Source organism: Triticum aestivum, chromosome 6B, assembly GCF_018294505.1.
Source record: "Triticum aestivum cultivar Chinese Spring chromosome 6B, IWGSC CS RefSeq v2.1, whole genome shotgun sequence".
Lineage (NCBI taxonomy): Eukaryota > Viridiplantae > Streptophyta > Magnoliopsida > Poales > Poaceae > Triticum > Triticum aestivum.
The window spans coordinates 141,903,081-141,917,536 of NC_057810.1; the positions used below are offsets into that span (position 1 = coordinate 141,903,081).

A 14,456-nucleotide genomic window follows, 5' to 3' on the forward strand; every position below is an offset into this window, starting at 1 on the left:
AAAATGTAATCTCAGTTCAAGTTTTAAATTCTACTCCCTCCGTTCGGAAATACTTGTCGGAGAAATATATAAAAATGGATGTATCTAGAACAAAAATACGTCTAGGTACATTCATTCTTCCGACGATTATTTCCGGACGGAGGAAGTACCAGATATGCATTGGGATTGAAAATGAAAAAATGAATCAAAAAATTGCCATTCAGTTTCTACCTTTACAAAAGAATTAATGGAACTATGCAGATTAGACGAGTTCATCTGTCAGCTATGCTAGAGTGAGTAGTGAGTGAGTGAGTTGATCAAAAGAGTTTGCCGGCAAATTCCTCGATGTCCTCGTCTCTGATGGACGGCGACGCCATCTTCCTGAACTGCTTGAGGTCCGACAGGCTCCGGCCGAGCTTCAGCGCCACCTTGGTCGCGAACACCTCGCCGCCCTCCCTCCGCTCCAGGTCGGGCTCGCCGAGGTTGGCCTCGATGTCCTCCTGGATCTTGCGGTAGAACCCGGCGCAGTTGCGGAGCAGCTCGAACAGCATGCCCATCTGCCCGCCGTGCTCCATCGTGTTCACCGCCGCCGCCAGCGCCCCGCCGAAGACGGCCGCGCCGGACGCCCACGCTCCGGCCTCGCCGGACCCGATGAACACCGAGGCGAGCGCCGCCGTGCCGGCCAGCGCCGGGCCGGCCACGGCGAGGCCCCTGTTCAGGTTCAGCACCAGCTTGCCCACCGTCAGGAACTCCTGCTCGTCCTTGGCCTTGATGACCCTGAGGATGCCCCGCATCTCTTCCTCGAGATCCTGAGTCCAGCCGTTGTTGCCGGAAGCGGAGCCACGGCGGCCGAAGCTCCTTGACCTCTTGGGCTGCGCGGCGCGGCGGCGCGGCCACCAGCGCGCGGGCTCGACGGCCTTGGGGAACTTCTCGAGCATGCCGGGGAGCAGCGGTAGCGGATAGGCGGCGTCGAGCGCGAGCACCCGGTCCATGGCCTCCTGCACGTCGTCCTTGGTCGTGGTCGTGGGCGCGCCGAGCGCGAGCGCGGCGCGGAGGTCGCGCTCCAGCTCCCTCCACAGCCTCGTGGCGTTGCGCTGCTCCTCGGCGAGCTGCGAGGGCTGGATCTTGTTGACAGCCGCCATGGTGACGGCCGCGGAGGCCAGGAGGACCCCGGCGGACGCCTTGAGCGCGACCACGCCGGGCGCGGCGGGCGCGAGCGCGGCCATGACGGAGGCGGCGAGCGTGAGGGAGTTGGTGGAGTGGAGCAGCAGGTGGTTCCAGTTGTCGCGCTGCCTGCCGATGATATCGTGCATCTCGGCCCGGTCCGCTGCCGCGTCCGCGATGGCGCGGAGCTTCTCGACGGAGACGGAGCCGCCGTCGACGTCCACCGACGGGGAGGCCGGGACGTCGATCCAGTCGAGCTTGAGGCTGACGCTGTCCTGCGCCGTGTGAATGCCAGAAGGCACACGCAGGGCGGTGCGGCAGGTGGCAACGCCGCTCCGGCGCGGCCGTGGCCGTGGCCGCGCGGCGGAGGTGGAAGGGGCAAAGGAAGACGACTGGGCCAAGAAGAGGCGCTGGGCCGGGAGTGCCGCCATGTTCGGTGGTGTTGTAATAGCTTCGTTAGCTTCGCTGGAGACTGGAGCGGGTCTCGAAGGCGATCGAAGTAGTAGCTCTCAAGCTTTTGCTGCGTCCGTGTAGATGAATGAACCGATGAAGAGGGGATATGGGATTGGGATGGAGGCGAGGAGGTATTTATAGGGGATGATGGAAAAAGTTTGACCCGGGGTGGGGTGGGGGTGGGTTGGGCTGGGTCCGGGTCAAATTCGCTTCTTGGAACCTGTGGTTTGAATTGAAATTAGAGACCGTTTCTATTGCCTTAAAAAAAATTAGAGACCGTTTCTGGCAACTGTCCAGGAGATGTATGGATTAGTTTAAGCCAAGTAGTAGGCGATTCACACTCACACTCCACATGTTCAGAGGGCACCCTGCTCCATCACACACACACACACTTACACATCATTCGTTCATTTCTTTTTCGTTCAGTTTTAGATTAAACCCGGAAATGTGATGAGAGAAAGAGAATACCACACACGCACGCTCTCTCACCTCGCTAGGCCGGGCCCAGGCGAATGCCGCGAGCATGCAACATCCGCAATGGTCCGCCGTATAATCCAGTCTATGACCATGTGTAGTAGCGCAACTTTTTTTTGTTGTTTTATTCTTTGATTTCTTGGTCAGTAAGTTTACGAGTTGAAAACCTAGTCGGTTTAAATCGTGATCACGAAACGAGACCGTCCGATTCTCCTATATACACGGCATTGCCGTCCACCGTCAAAGACACACCAAATCAAGCCAGGGTTTTTGCCCCCTCTCGTCATTTGCGTCATCATCGTAGTCTACTTCGCCCCAAACGCCGTGCACCAGCGAGCGGTAGAGCAGGTCTCAGGAACCTCATATATCATAATGGTTTAGCGCTCCTAACTATATTTGATTCTATATTGCGCCTCTGTGCAGTGAGCTTTACATGTAGAAACACCTTTTCCCTTTGGCAAGTGTTTCCACGTACTCCTACATCGTACGGATGAGATGTGAAGGTAGACTGGAGCCACTAGTGATTTCGGCTGGCCGGATCAAAGCTGCACACGGACGGACGGATGCGGTTAGTGTTTGTTGGACCGACACATGCATGCCGTCTCCAGTATGGAACAGCGCTGGCCTGGTAGGCAGGTTAATAGTACTCCCGTGCCGTTCCGACAACACTGCCGTGTTCTCTCCTGCATGCATGTGCAGTGCACTTGCCGCTGTACTACGTGGCTCATTAGCAACACCTTCTTTCGGGAAATTCTCCGAACCTTCTCCACTACTTGCATTTCTTATCGATATTACTATCGGAGATCGGGCCCTATCTGTAGTATTACAATTGGAGTAATAATGAAATTTTAATGTTTCAAAAATTATGTAAAAAAACTAGTAATTTTAGCATGTACTGTACCTCATGCTGAAACACGTTAAAGTATGAGCTACAAAAAAGCAAAATCATGAATATTCTAGCGCCCGCATTTTCACTATAAAAGTTCATGATGTTTTACGTGTAGCTCACATCGTTATATATTTCATCATGAAAATTTACAAACATGAGTATACATCCCTATGTATGTGCGTATTTTTTTTAGAATTGTGTGAAACTTTAAATTTTGATTATCATTATAATTTTGTAAGAAAATTGGCTCCATGAGCCAATAATCTGCGGACCCTTACATTGCCACTCCTTATTTACTACTCCCTCCGTTCTCAAATATAAGTCTTTTTGGATAATCCAACAAGTGACTATATACGGAGCAAAATGAGTGAAACTACATTCTAAAATATGTCTACATACATCCATATATTATAGTCCATTTGAAATATCTAAAAAGACTTACATTTAAAAACGGAGGGAGTAGTACACTTGAGTAGTAAAGATACCGATTCTCCCCACACAAAGAAAAAGTAAAGATACCGATTAACCAAAAAAAATAGTAAAGATACCTATAGCTTTTCTATAGCTTTTCTGAGAACATGCTGAAGATCTACATGTCTTAGAGCATCTCTAGCAGATTATGTAAAATGTCTACCCGCATAAGGCGTTTACAGTTTGACAAAATCTGTTTTGCGGGTCGAAATCGTGCGTGGCAGAGCAGATCCCATATATGAATTTTAAAATAAAGTTTCGCGGGAGAAATTGCAACCACACTAGTTCATCATATACTACATGATCACACAATAGTTCATCACATACTACATGGTCTACATACTACATTCTATTACTACTACTAGAGGGGTGTGGGGGATCTCACGGCGGCGAGCTCGCGGCCGTGGACGAGGCTGTGGAGGAGCTCAGTCCTCCTCGTCGGAGCTGACGAGATTGATGAACTTTTGCCTCTGCTCCTCGCGGATGCACCGCCACTCGTCGCCCTTCTCCTTCGCGGCAAGGTTCGTCGCGACCGTCTGCTGGAGCATGAGGTCTTCGAGCTATTCGTCGTGGCGCCGACGCTCCACCTCCTCGCGCAAGCTCCGTTCCGCAATGGCGGCCGCGACCGCGTCGACATCGGGCACAAAGTCTTCGGGCCCGACGACGCCTCGGCGCTCGATCTTCTCGGGCTCCTGCTTGACGGCGACGAGCTCGCGGTCCTCCGGCTCCTCCGACCACTCCCTCTTCACGGGGAGAAGTGCCGCGCCGGAAGAGGAAGAGCTCGCGCCGGTGGTGAGCCACGCGGCAGATGAAGATCTTGCGGCGGAGGAAGAGCCCACGGTGGAGGAGGGCATACGCCTGTGCCGACGGTCGTACTCCTCCGTCTCGCGACAGAGGAGCCTCGCCGGCGGCTCAAGGCCCTTGTTCATCCACTTCCTCTCTGCGCGCTTCCTCGCGCCGTCCGAGCGGACACGTCACTCGCGCTCAGGGTCGCCGCCCCCACCAGAACTGCGGCCGGAGCTCCACATGCGGCCCCACATGGCGTCTGGAGGAGGAAGGGGGCTCACCGGCGGCGATAAATATGAGGGAGGGAGTGGAGAATTGCGGTGAAACGCGGCAGAGGGGGGGTAGGGTTTCGACCCATATCTGCCCCGCAAATCCGTAGATATACGGCTTCCGGGGGGGCGGTTTGCGGGCCACGGTAAAAACTTTGACGGGCCGGCCGAGTATACTGGCTCTGTTCTGGACAGAAAATTTGGCCGAGCCCGTATACTCGTTGGAATTATGCGGGTCCGCCCGTTATACGGGGTCTGCTAGAGATGCTCTTATATTACAACAAGAACATTGTTTTCCCCATAAAAGAAAAAAGACCTTACTCAGAAAGGAATTAGCTTACATACTCCAGTTAAGTGAAAAACTAATGATTCTCGAAGTGATGGAAGTTAGCTTGTACACATACACTCCTAGCTGTCCGCCAAGCCAATGCATCATTGCCATCTCAAACATCTCCATGTACGGACGCTTTACATCTAGCACCTCTTTAACCAAACATCCTGTTCGTTGACATTGCAAGCCTCTTAGCTATTGACTTCGGGAAAGAACTTAAGAAAGGGGTGTGATCGCAAGAGGAAATACTGCTGTGTGCTGGAGCACTTTTCCCCCGTTGAAACACTACGTACTTTTCTGCACTTTGAATTATTTTATTCAAAGGGAATGAATTCTGTTCTATAGCCGTGTCAACCGTCTCTGCGCAGTTGGTACCAGTTTACACATAAATAATTTTGGGGGGCGGCCGTATAGGTGCATCGACCTCCTCCTAATCTTCGCCTTCGCGTAATCGATTTTTTTCTCTCTTTGATTGACTGACTTCTTCAATCAACGAAATCCACGCCAACTACTCCCGTTTTGAAAATGATGAAGAACTGACAATAATCAACGCCAACTCGGTCTAGCTTCACTCCGCGGTTTGTGGCCAGATCTGATAATGTATGTGTACAGTCGGCAAACAGATCGACGTCATGCCATGCGCCATAGAGTTGAGAACTTTTTTTTGTAGAGTTGAGAACTTACTTGGATTAACTATGTGGTTTTTCCATGCAAAAAAAACACTGTTAAACATTGAGAACAGTGGATCTGCTAGAGAACTCCCTGGAGAAGCTAACACTGTTGCACATGAGTTTGAGTTAGCTCAAATCGCCAAAGATTCATCATCTTATAATGCTTGGTTAGACGAAGCCCCTCGTGACCTTAGGGCATCTCTAGCAAAACCCCTGAACTTTAATCCCCTATTCTAACCCCCATCAAACAAAGCTACTAATTTAGGCATTAACTTTTTTTTCATTAGCAGATACTATAAAACTTAACCCCAAAAAAAACTCAAACACATTTTTTTGTACACAAACTCAAATTCAAACTAGTTCATTGCATAACTAGGCACTACATGGGCCATACATTGCCTACTACATTAGTCGTTGGGTATCACATTAACATCATACATAGCATAATTAAAACAGTCCATTGCCTACTACATTAACACTACATCGACATCAAACAACGCCTGATGTCATTGACTATTATATTAACACTACATCGACATCAAACAAATTTAATCTAGCTACGACGATGAGGCTGCAATGGAGCTGGGGCAGGTGGGGGAGAAGATGGCGCGCGACCAAGAGGGGGGCGGCGTGTTGGAGTTGAGGAAGATGACAATGGGGCGAGGAGGGCAGCCGCAGCCCGCCTGCGGAGCTTCGGCGGCGTCAGAGAGGCGGCGTGGTGCTCAGGAGGTGGCGGAGCTCGACCGGCGGCCGCGACCTTCAGCTCGAGGAAGGAGGCGGCGGCGGCCCGAATCGGCGGCTGTAGAGGCTCGAATCGGGGGCGACGGTGGCGAAAATGGATATGTGGCGGGGTGGTCTAGGGTTCGAGGCGATGACACCAGGCTTTATTGCTGGGGCCAGGCAAATCGTTTGGTGTGTCGGTCGACACGCCAAGAATGCAGGAGGGGAGGAGTCTCCCCATTTTAGTACCTACTTGCACAGCAAAAATATGTTAAAAGTACAAAGTTTGAGGGTTCAAAAGCAACTTTTGTGAGGCACTAAACTTTTTAGGGGGTCTGCGGGTTCAAATTTTTAAAAAATCTCACAAAAATAGTGTTTGGGGATCTGGTAGAGTGTAGAGGTACGCTTATTCTATATCTGGTCGATGATGTTACTATTCAATAAATAAACCCTAGCCTCACAAAGTTTAGACGCAGCCATGGTCTTCTCCAAGAAAAAAACTTAGGGTTTATTCGCCTCCCTTCGGTGCCGTTATCAGTCCGCCTCCTCTTTGGTGGATCTACTTGGGTCCTGTCTTTGTTCATGTGTCTACAGATTGGATCATTTAGATCTATACTTCTTTTCATCTGCGACAGTTGTTGTTCTCGTGCGCTCGTCCTGTGGGGCCTTCCCATGACGACGTCTTGACTATCTATTACAACAAGTTTGGCCTGACTTCGGTGAGTGAGGGGCGATGATGACGACGCGTCTTCGGCTTGCTCCGATGCTTGTAGGGTGTTTGGTTCAAGAATGAAGTGAAATAGAATGTCATGGTTCAAGAGGAAGGTAGATTATGGGCGAAGGCCGGAATGTTCAAAGGTGACACTGTAGGATTCGAAGTAGAGCAGGTAGCGCGGGGCAGTAGCGAGTAGTCCTTGGTAAATTTGGGGTGGTGTCGGACGAAGTCCGCATGTAATTATTCGTGTAATTGTGGACTCGTGGATTCGGGGTTCTTTCCCCCTCCCTTCTTTAATGAATGATATGCACACTCGTGCATATTCGAGAAAAAAAGAATGTCATGGTTCCATTCCATCGGAGTGGGTCAGTTCCGTTCCCGTGTTTCGTTGGGGATAAAACGTGGAATGTAATGGTTATATTTCAGCGTTTGGTTTGGAGAAATGAAACGGAATCATTTTGAGATTACCTGTAACATGCAAATGTACAATATAACAATTACACCATTTTTATGTTTAACAGAAAATTATACGAAAATACATTTTAATTGCACAATGATTTCTCATTCAGATGTAATTTGATACCTATACAAAATTTATCATCACTACATTTTTTCTAAGAATTGACAACAAATATTAATTAAGTCTCAAAATCTAGATTACACAAGTACTAATGACAGCAAAATTTATCAGTTATCTCAGCACAGAGCATAGTGATTGCTAGATGACCTATGGATATGAATGTAACTTTTTGTTATTTATGTGTTCTTTGTACTAACATGGCCTAATGAATAGATTGAAAGTTTTCTGGAAAAAAAAGCTATTACTATTATCCAATGAAAAGGAGAGTTTTCTAATGTAAGAAAGACATTCCACATGACAAAGTGTCGCCGTCGCGTACATACCACAGATATCTGCGTGCTATGAACTTGATCATCGACCGTGTCAACTAAGAGCAACTCCAACGGGCCGTCCGTTTGGGTCGGCCAAGCGGACACAGACATCCGCTTTCGCGTTTGGGTCCGCGTATGCGTCCAACGCGCGTCCGACCCATTTTGACGGCGCCGACAAAAAAAATTTGTGCAGACATATTTTAACTGAAAATAACTTAATTAAACATTAAAACCGGCCAGGAAGGCCGGCGAGGGTCCACGCGTCCACATTAGCATTAAAAAGAAATTAAAAACAACCTAACTACGAGGCGGCGCGGTGCCCAGCGCACCCTAGGCGGCGGCGGCGGCGGCGTTCTCAGGGTCGATGAGCGTCGGCGGAGGGCCGGCCCAGGGGAACGCCGTGGCCCATGCGGCGGCGACATAGTCCGGGTCAGCTGTTCCGGCGCGGGTAGTGCCGGCACGGGGGGCTGTGCCGCCGCCTGTGCAGCCGCCGCCTGGCGCGCCTCCTCCTTGAGGTTGCGCTCGAGCATCTCCTCGTACTCGCCTTAACGCCGCTCCTCGGCCAGCCGTCGTTGGCGCCAGTGCTCGAGGTAGGCCGCCTCCTGCGCCTGGGTCGCCTCCATCCAAAGCGGTGGCGTGGACACCCACTCGCACACCACTACCGTCCAAGAGAAGCTCGCGATGGATCCCGGCTCCGGCTTCGGCTACGGCTGCGGCTCCGGGTCGGCCTTGACGAGGCATCGGGAAGGGGACGGCGGGGCCACCGGCGGCAGCACGCAGTCGCCGGCCGCGGAGAGGGCCATGGCCGCCTCGTACCGAGCTTCTTCTTCTTCTGCCGCCTCCGCCCTGCGCCGCTCGTCCTTCTCGCTCTTCCGGTAGACCGCCGCAAGGGCCGCCTGGTAGGCGTCCTCTGTCGTCTGGTCTTCCTTCCTGACAACGAGCGGCGGCAGCGGCACGCTGTGATCGACCTCCCGCACGCCGCGCCGCCTTGCCTCCTCTTGCTCGAAGGCGAACCAGCGCGCCCAGTTGGGTGAGTCGAAGGCGTATGCCTCGTCGCGGCGCTGCTCCGGCGTCAGGAGCGCCCGCCGGCGACGCACCTCCTCTGCATGCGCCCTAGCCGACCGCGGCGCCGCCGGCACTGGGATCCTTTCCGGATCCAGATGCCAGTCGTGCGGCAGCGTCACGTCGGGGTACGGCAGCGGCACGCGGTGGCGCTAGTGCCACTCCGCCTGGTGCACGGGCACGTTCACCCGCTGCCTCTGTCGGCGAGCCGACGCAGGCGGAGGCGGGGTGAACTCCACGGGGAAGGGGACGACGGGGGCCTTGCCCTTCGACTTGTTGCTGCCGCAGAAGAGCCCCATTTGGGCGGCTGGGTGGCTAGGGTTTGCTTGCCGGCGATGGGAGAGCGAGCGTGGCCTAGATGGGACGGGAAGTGGATGAGGACGGCCCCGCCACACGGTCGGCTTAAAAAAAGGATGACCGTCGTCGCTGACGCGTGGGTCCGGGGTCATAATTAAGCTGACCGGCGAGGGGGCGGGTGGTTGGGCGACCGCCAGGTGGAGCCGCGACGGACGTCGAGAAGGCGCGCGTGGTGTCCGTTTCGCGTCCGCGCCGACGCATTTGGAACGCAAATTTGGGCCGCAAATACGTCGGCGCGGACGCGAAGCGAACGCGTTTTGGGTTTGGATCGGCGCGTTGAGCCTCCATTTTTATCCGTGCCGATCCAAACGAACTGCGGCGGATGAAATAGGTTACCCTGTTAGAGTTGCTCTAATGAATTGGTCGTCCTGTGTCCAGGGATGCGTTGCGTTGAGCGGCGTGTGAGTGAGGGCGCGAAATCAAGTTGATCAACTTGCGACGCAACGGTCGATAATGGCACTGAGAGAAGCGACACGCAGCACTCATAAATTAATGAGTGAGTGTATGTGCATGCATGCAAGGAGAAAGTTTGAGGGCAATTTAATTGAATGGACAGTTGGAATATTCTCCAGGTTTTGTACTGCAAGTTGATGCAAGTTGAACAATAATTGTATAGCCAGCAGCCGGCTATACGAAATTGTCGTGTCATTCAAAGGCCGTAACCGACTTAATAATCCACTTGTACAATAGTTAGTCGTTACGACTCGGGATAAGGTGTGTTGGTTGAAATTTGATGCAACATCCTTTCATTTCATTTGTACCATCGTACAAAAATCGAATTTGACATGTCTTATAGCCCGTCTATATCACCCTACCTATCATATTTGCTCTAAGGAGATATACTTCACAATTAATTACATGAAAAACGGACCACTGCAGCATGCTGCCAGACATGTAAAGGTTGCACTCTCAATGAATGGAGAGTGAATTAAGGTTCTTAACACTACTAGATTTTAATATTTTTTTTGCGGGTGAACGCTACTAGATTTGACCCTAAGAAAACACTACCAGATGTGCCAAGGACAATATTTAATTATATACTTTATTCGCTTTTATTTACTCTTAATATTAGTACTGTCTTAAGTTAAACTTTGGTTGTATTTATATAAAATTTTCTGGAAACGTGAACATTTTCCGAAATCATGAATTTTTTTTCTAATTGTGAGCATTTATCGAATACCCTAAAAAATGAAATCATGAATACTTTTCACAAATTTGCTACTTTTTTTTGAAATTGTCAACATTTTTCGAGTCCATGAACATTTTTTAAAATTTGAGATTTTTTTTGGAAATTCACAAAGATTGGTTTTCTGTTTTCACAAACATTTTTTGAATTCATTATTTTTTTTGAATCTGCCAACATCATTTGGATCGGTGAACTTTTTTTATTTGGGAACATTTTTTGAAATTTTCGAACATTTAAAAAAACATGAACAGTTGTTGATTTATGAACATTTTATGGAATTCCAAACTTTTTTGTTTTTGTGAACATTTTTCAAATTGATGAATAATTTCTAATATTAATAACCCTTTTGAAATCCTGATCATTTTACTTAATTTGAGACAAAAGAACAGGGGTGCATGCGCACATGGGCTGGCCAAATTGAGCGCTGAGGTAGGGGAGCGCGCAGGTCGCTGAATAGGGGCACCCGCAGGGACAGTGAAATCAGTAAAATAGATAGTCCCTTTCTACTCCCAAGCTCAAATGCTCCCTAATGAACAGTAAAATCAGAAGAAAAATAGTAAAATAAATAAAAATGATTTGTTTTTGTTGCAAACTTTGACAACTGTGCTTGCAGAAATTTATCATAAAATGACATTCCTTAAAGTCATGATAAAAAAATCAAAACCGTTGCTCCAAAAATGATATATTTGAAAGAATTTTTGGAGTGCTGATTTTGTTTCTTTTGTCATGTCTTACATGAATGTTGTTTCGAGATGAAAATTTCCAAGCACTGAGAATATTTGTCAAATTTGCACCCTAAAAATTCAGAATATTTCTAAACTTTCTACTACTCCCTCTGTTCCACTTTATAATGCGCCTTTGTGTGTAGCATTTATACCAACTAGATGATACCCCGCGCGTTGCTGCGGGAACGGCTAAATAATATTTGATGTTTAAAAACATGAGATTTTAAGAAAACATTGTATATGAAAATGACATGGAAATTTTTTAAGGAAATATTATTTAAAGTATCTTGAGAAAATGTGACGAAAAGCCAGACAATGTGTGTATCTGAATTTTTTTCTTTAACTCCTTACCTTCAGAGCTTATCATCAAGGTGATCAGGAAAAAAACGTGAAGTAGAGCTAATAGAGACATCTCATCCATTTGTAGAACCTAAAACAATGATAGCATCATAGTAGAAACTATTGTTGTGCATTCCATTGAAAAATTATATAAAACGTGGGTTTACACATAATCTGATTTTCTATAATAAAAGGGTCACCTATAAATCAAGAGACTCACTTTTTAGTCTTCTCAGCGGAACAATTTTGTGCAACATACTGCTATTTATTTTGGGTTGTCTTTCACGATAGTATACCTAGGCACCTCTGATTATTATTACTTTTGCCTTCTCTGATGCGCAACTATGCATGCTTCTGCATTATGTAAAGCTTAGGCTGCAAGCTGGCAGCGAGATGGAGAAACAGAAAACATCGTAATAACCGTAGAGCCAGCTGTGTGATGCATCAGATGGAGATGAAGGGAGACTTCAACATCACCATGACCGCAAGGTTGATTTATCTGCTAGCCAGTATAAGATTGAGATTCAAAAAATAATAATAAGGGGCCATTAGAGTTTAAATTAGAACTAAATTAACCGACACATGTTTATGCGTGGGTCTACCTGTGATTGCTGCAATGAATCCAATATAATTTGTTGTACAAAAGGGTCAACCATAACTAAGAACCAGTACATTTGAAGGCGAGGTAGCAATTATGAGCTAATGAAATTGAGATAGAAGAAATAGCAACTGAGGAAGGTCGGGAAGAGAGTATGGATGTAAGTGGCAGATAAATGGCGTCCACAATCCTGTTTAGTTAATTTTTGCTAGCTTGATAGTTCATTTTCCTCAAACAAACAAAAAACCTTTTTAAACTATCATACCATAAGTGGACTTTAAACGGGATTAAACGGGACCGGTTGACATGAGGAGAAGAGAGGAGGTAGCAATTATGAGCAAATGAAATTGAGATAGAAAAAATAGCAACTGAGGAAGGTCGGGAAGAGAGGTTGACTCCATCGAGATTGCTATGAGAGAGCGCGCGGAGGCTGTACCTTGAAGCATGCACCTCGATCAGGAGGCTTCGACCCCATGATGCGCAGTCCGACGGAAGCACCGATGAGCATGTGCTGTAAAATCAGGTTTTGCACAAACGCAATGTATTAAGGAAAATTAGATCAATCGATAGACCTTAATTGATTTTTTTGGATCTTGCTGTGTACCTAGATAGTCTTTACACACTTGTATATGTGATATTTGGAGTAAGCTTGTGACACCAGGAAACTCTTCACTGTGCCTAAAAGCAAATAAAATGGGAAAAGTAGCATGAAAAGTTTATCTTCACAATTTCTATCTATTCGTAATCTCCAGCACACTATTAAGTTTCAGTGATTCTTTGTCGACCAAACAAAAGAAACTCGAGAATAATCGATTAATGCATCCATAGTTTGTGTTCTTTACCTAAAATCTACATGGAACAATTACACAGAGGGAAGTGTAGAAGAACTATTGTGGAACCTCAATAAAAAAGGAAGCGAGCCAACATGCTTCGCCATAAAACATTTGAATTTGCATATACCTTCAGATTGGAGCGTGCCTGGGAAGTACTCTTCATCAGTAAGAAAATATAATTAGAAAAAGGTTCCAGTATGAAACATGAATTTGCATATGGTTAGAAACTGAATAGTAATATTCCCACAAAAACTCAGAAACTGAAACATAAATTTGCATGTAGCCACAAACTGAAAAGTAATCTTCCCACAAACGCTCAGAAACGCATATAGTCAGAAACTAAATAGTAATCTTCCCATGTGTATACCGTAATAAAATTACTCAGAAACTGTAACTTGCATCTACCTTCATATTGGAGAGTGTGTGGGGAGTAATCTTCAGTAAGAAAACAGCAGCTCGATCCCAAGGCAGCCGAGAAGAAACCCGAAGGATTTAAATGGAAGGCTACATATTGAATCAAGCAAAAATTAAATTCAGAATTGGAATAGGGAAAGAATTAAAATGCAAGGTTGTGTATTCAATCAAACAAATGAGCATATCAATCAAACATCCGGAATAGAGAAAGAACAGAAATTGAAAGCTATGTATTCAATCAACCAAAATTATATGTACATATCAACGAAACACACAAAAATTCAGAATTAGTGATGGATGGGGACATTATGTGCCAATAGGACCCATAAACCTGAGGCGCAATAACCAAGATGACTGACATAGGGAATGGCTAGGAGAGAGGAAGAATAACCAAGATGACTGACATAGGGAATGGCTAGGAGAGAGGAGAGAGTTGCTGACCACTGGCAGCAGTATGAGCGTCGTATGGCAGACATCCATCCATATGGGAGGACGATGGGAATAAAATGAGTGGGGCAGCAACTTTAAAAGGGAACCCGTCAGTTTCTTGTGGACATCGTGGGGAGAGGAAGCGGAGCGTCGACCATCAATTACCTGCAGCAGATTTTTTTCTTTTTAGGAGGTAGTTATGGAAACGGAGAAGATAAACAGTGTGGGCCATTTCAAGCATTGGGCTGCACAGCAGTTGAAGCAACGGGCTATGTACGGCTCGTGTGAGCAAAGGGAAAAAAAAGAGTGAAGAACAACAGGAGAACATGAGCTTCAGCTGTACTCCGTAGATCGCCGTCCTCTTCCTTCCCGATCCCGCTGGAACTGGGGACGCGTCGTGTCCGAATGTCCGATCTGTCCATGGCGGCCGCCGACGCAGAACGGCATGGAGCAGAGCAATGCCATGAGGGAGGTCCTCTGGCTCTGACCGCCATCGTGGGAAGGCCGCTGGAGCGAGCAGGGCTCAGACAGATCAACGTCGTGAGGGCCTATGGATCTGACCGCCGACGTGGGGAATAATCGGGGGAAAGATGAATACAGGAAAGACTGGTCCTTTTTTCAGGAGAAATAATCTTGGTGGGTTCACAACTTTTTTTTTGAGACACGGTGGGTTCACAACTGAGAGAGAGAGAGCAGGTGG

General features: G+C 47.8%; 1 long non-coding RNA gene across 2 annotated transcripts; it reads right to left on the reverse strand.

Moving 5' to 3' along the window:
- Positions 1-11,609: 11,609 nt before the first annotated feature.
- Positions 11,610-14,368, reverse strand: LOC123136218 (uncharacterized). Of its 2 annotated transcripts, XR_006466680.1 has the most exons (6): positions 13,769-14,368; positions 13,319-13,417; positions 13,041-13,070; positions 12,685-12,758; positions 12,517-12,591; positions 11,610-11,981 (listed from the first exon to the last, which is right to left on the reverse strand). It is a non-coding gene; the product is annotated as an uncharacterized lncRNA (long non-coding RNA). The 2 variants fall into 2 exon arrangements; XR_006466681.1 differs by lacking the exon at positions 13,041-13,070.
- Positions 14,369-14,456: the final 88 nt, after the last annotated feature.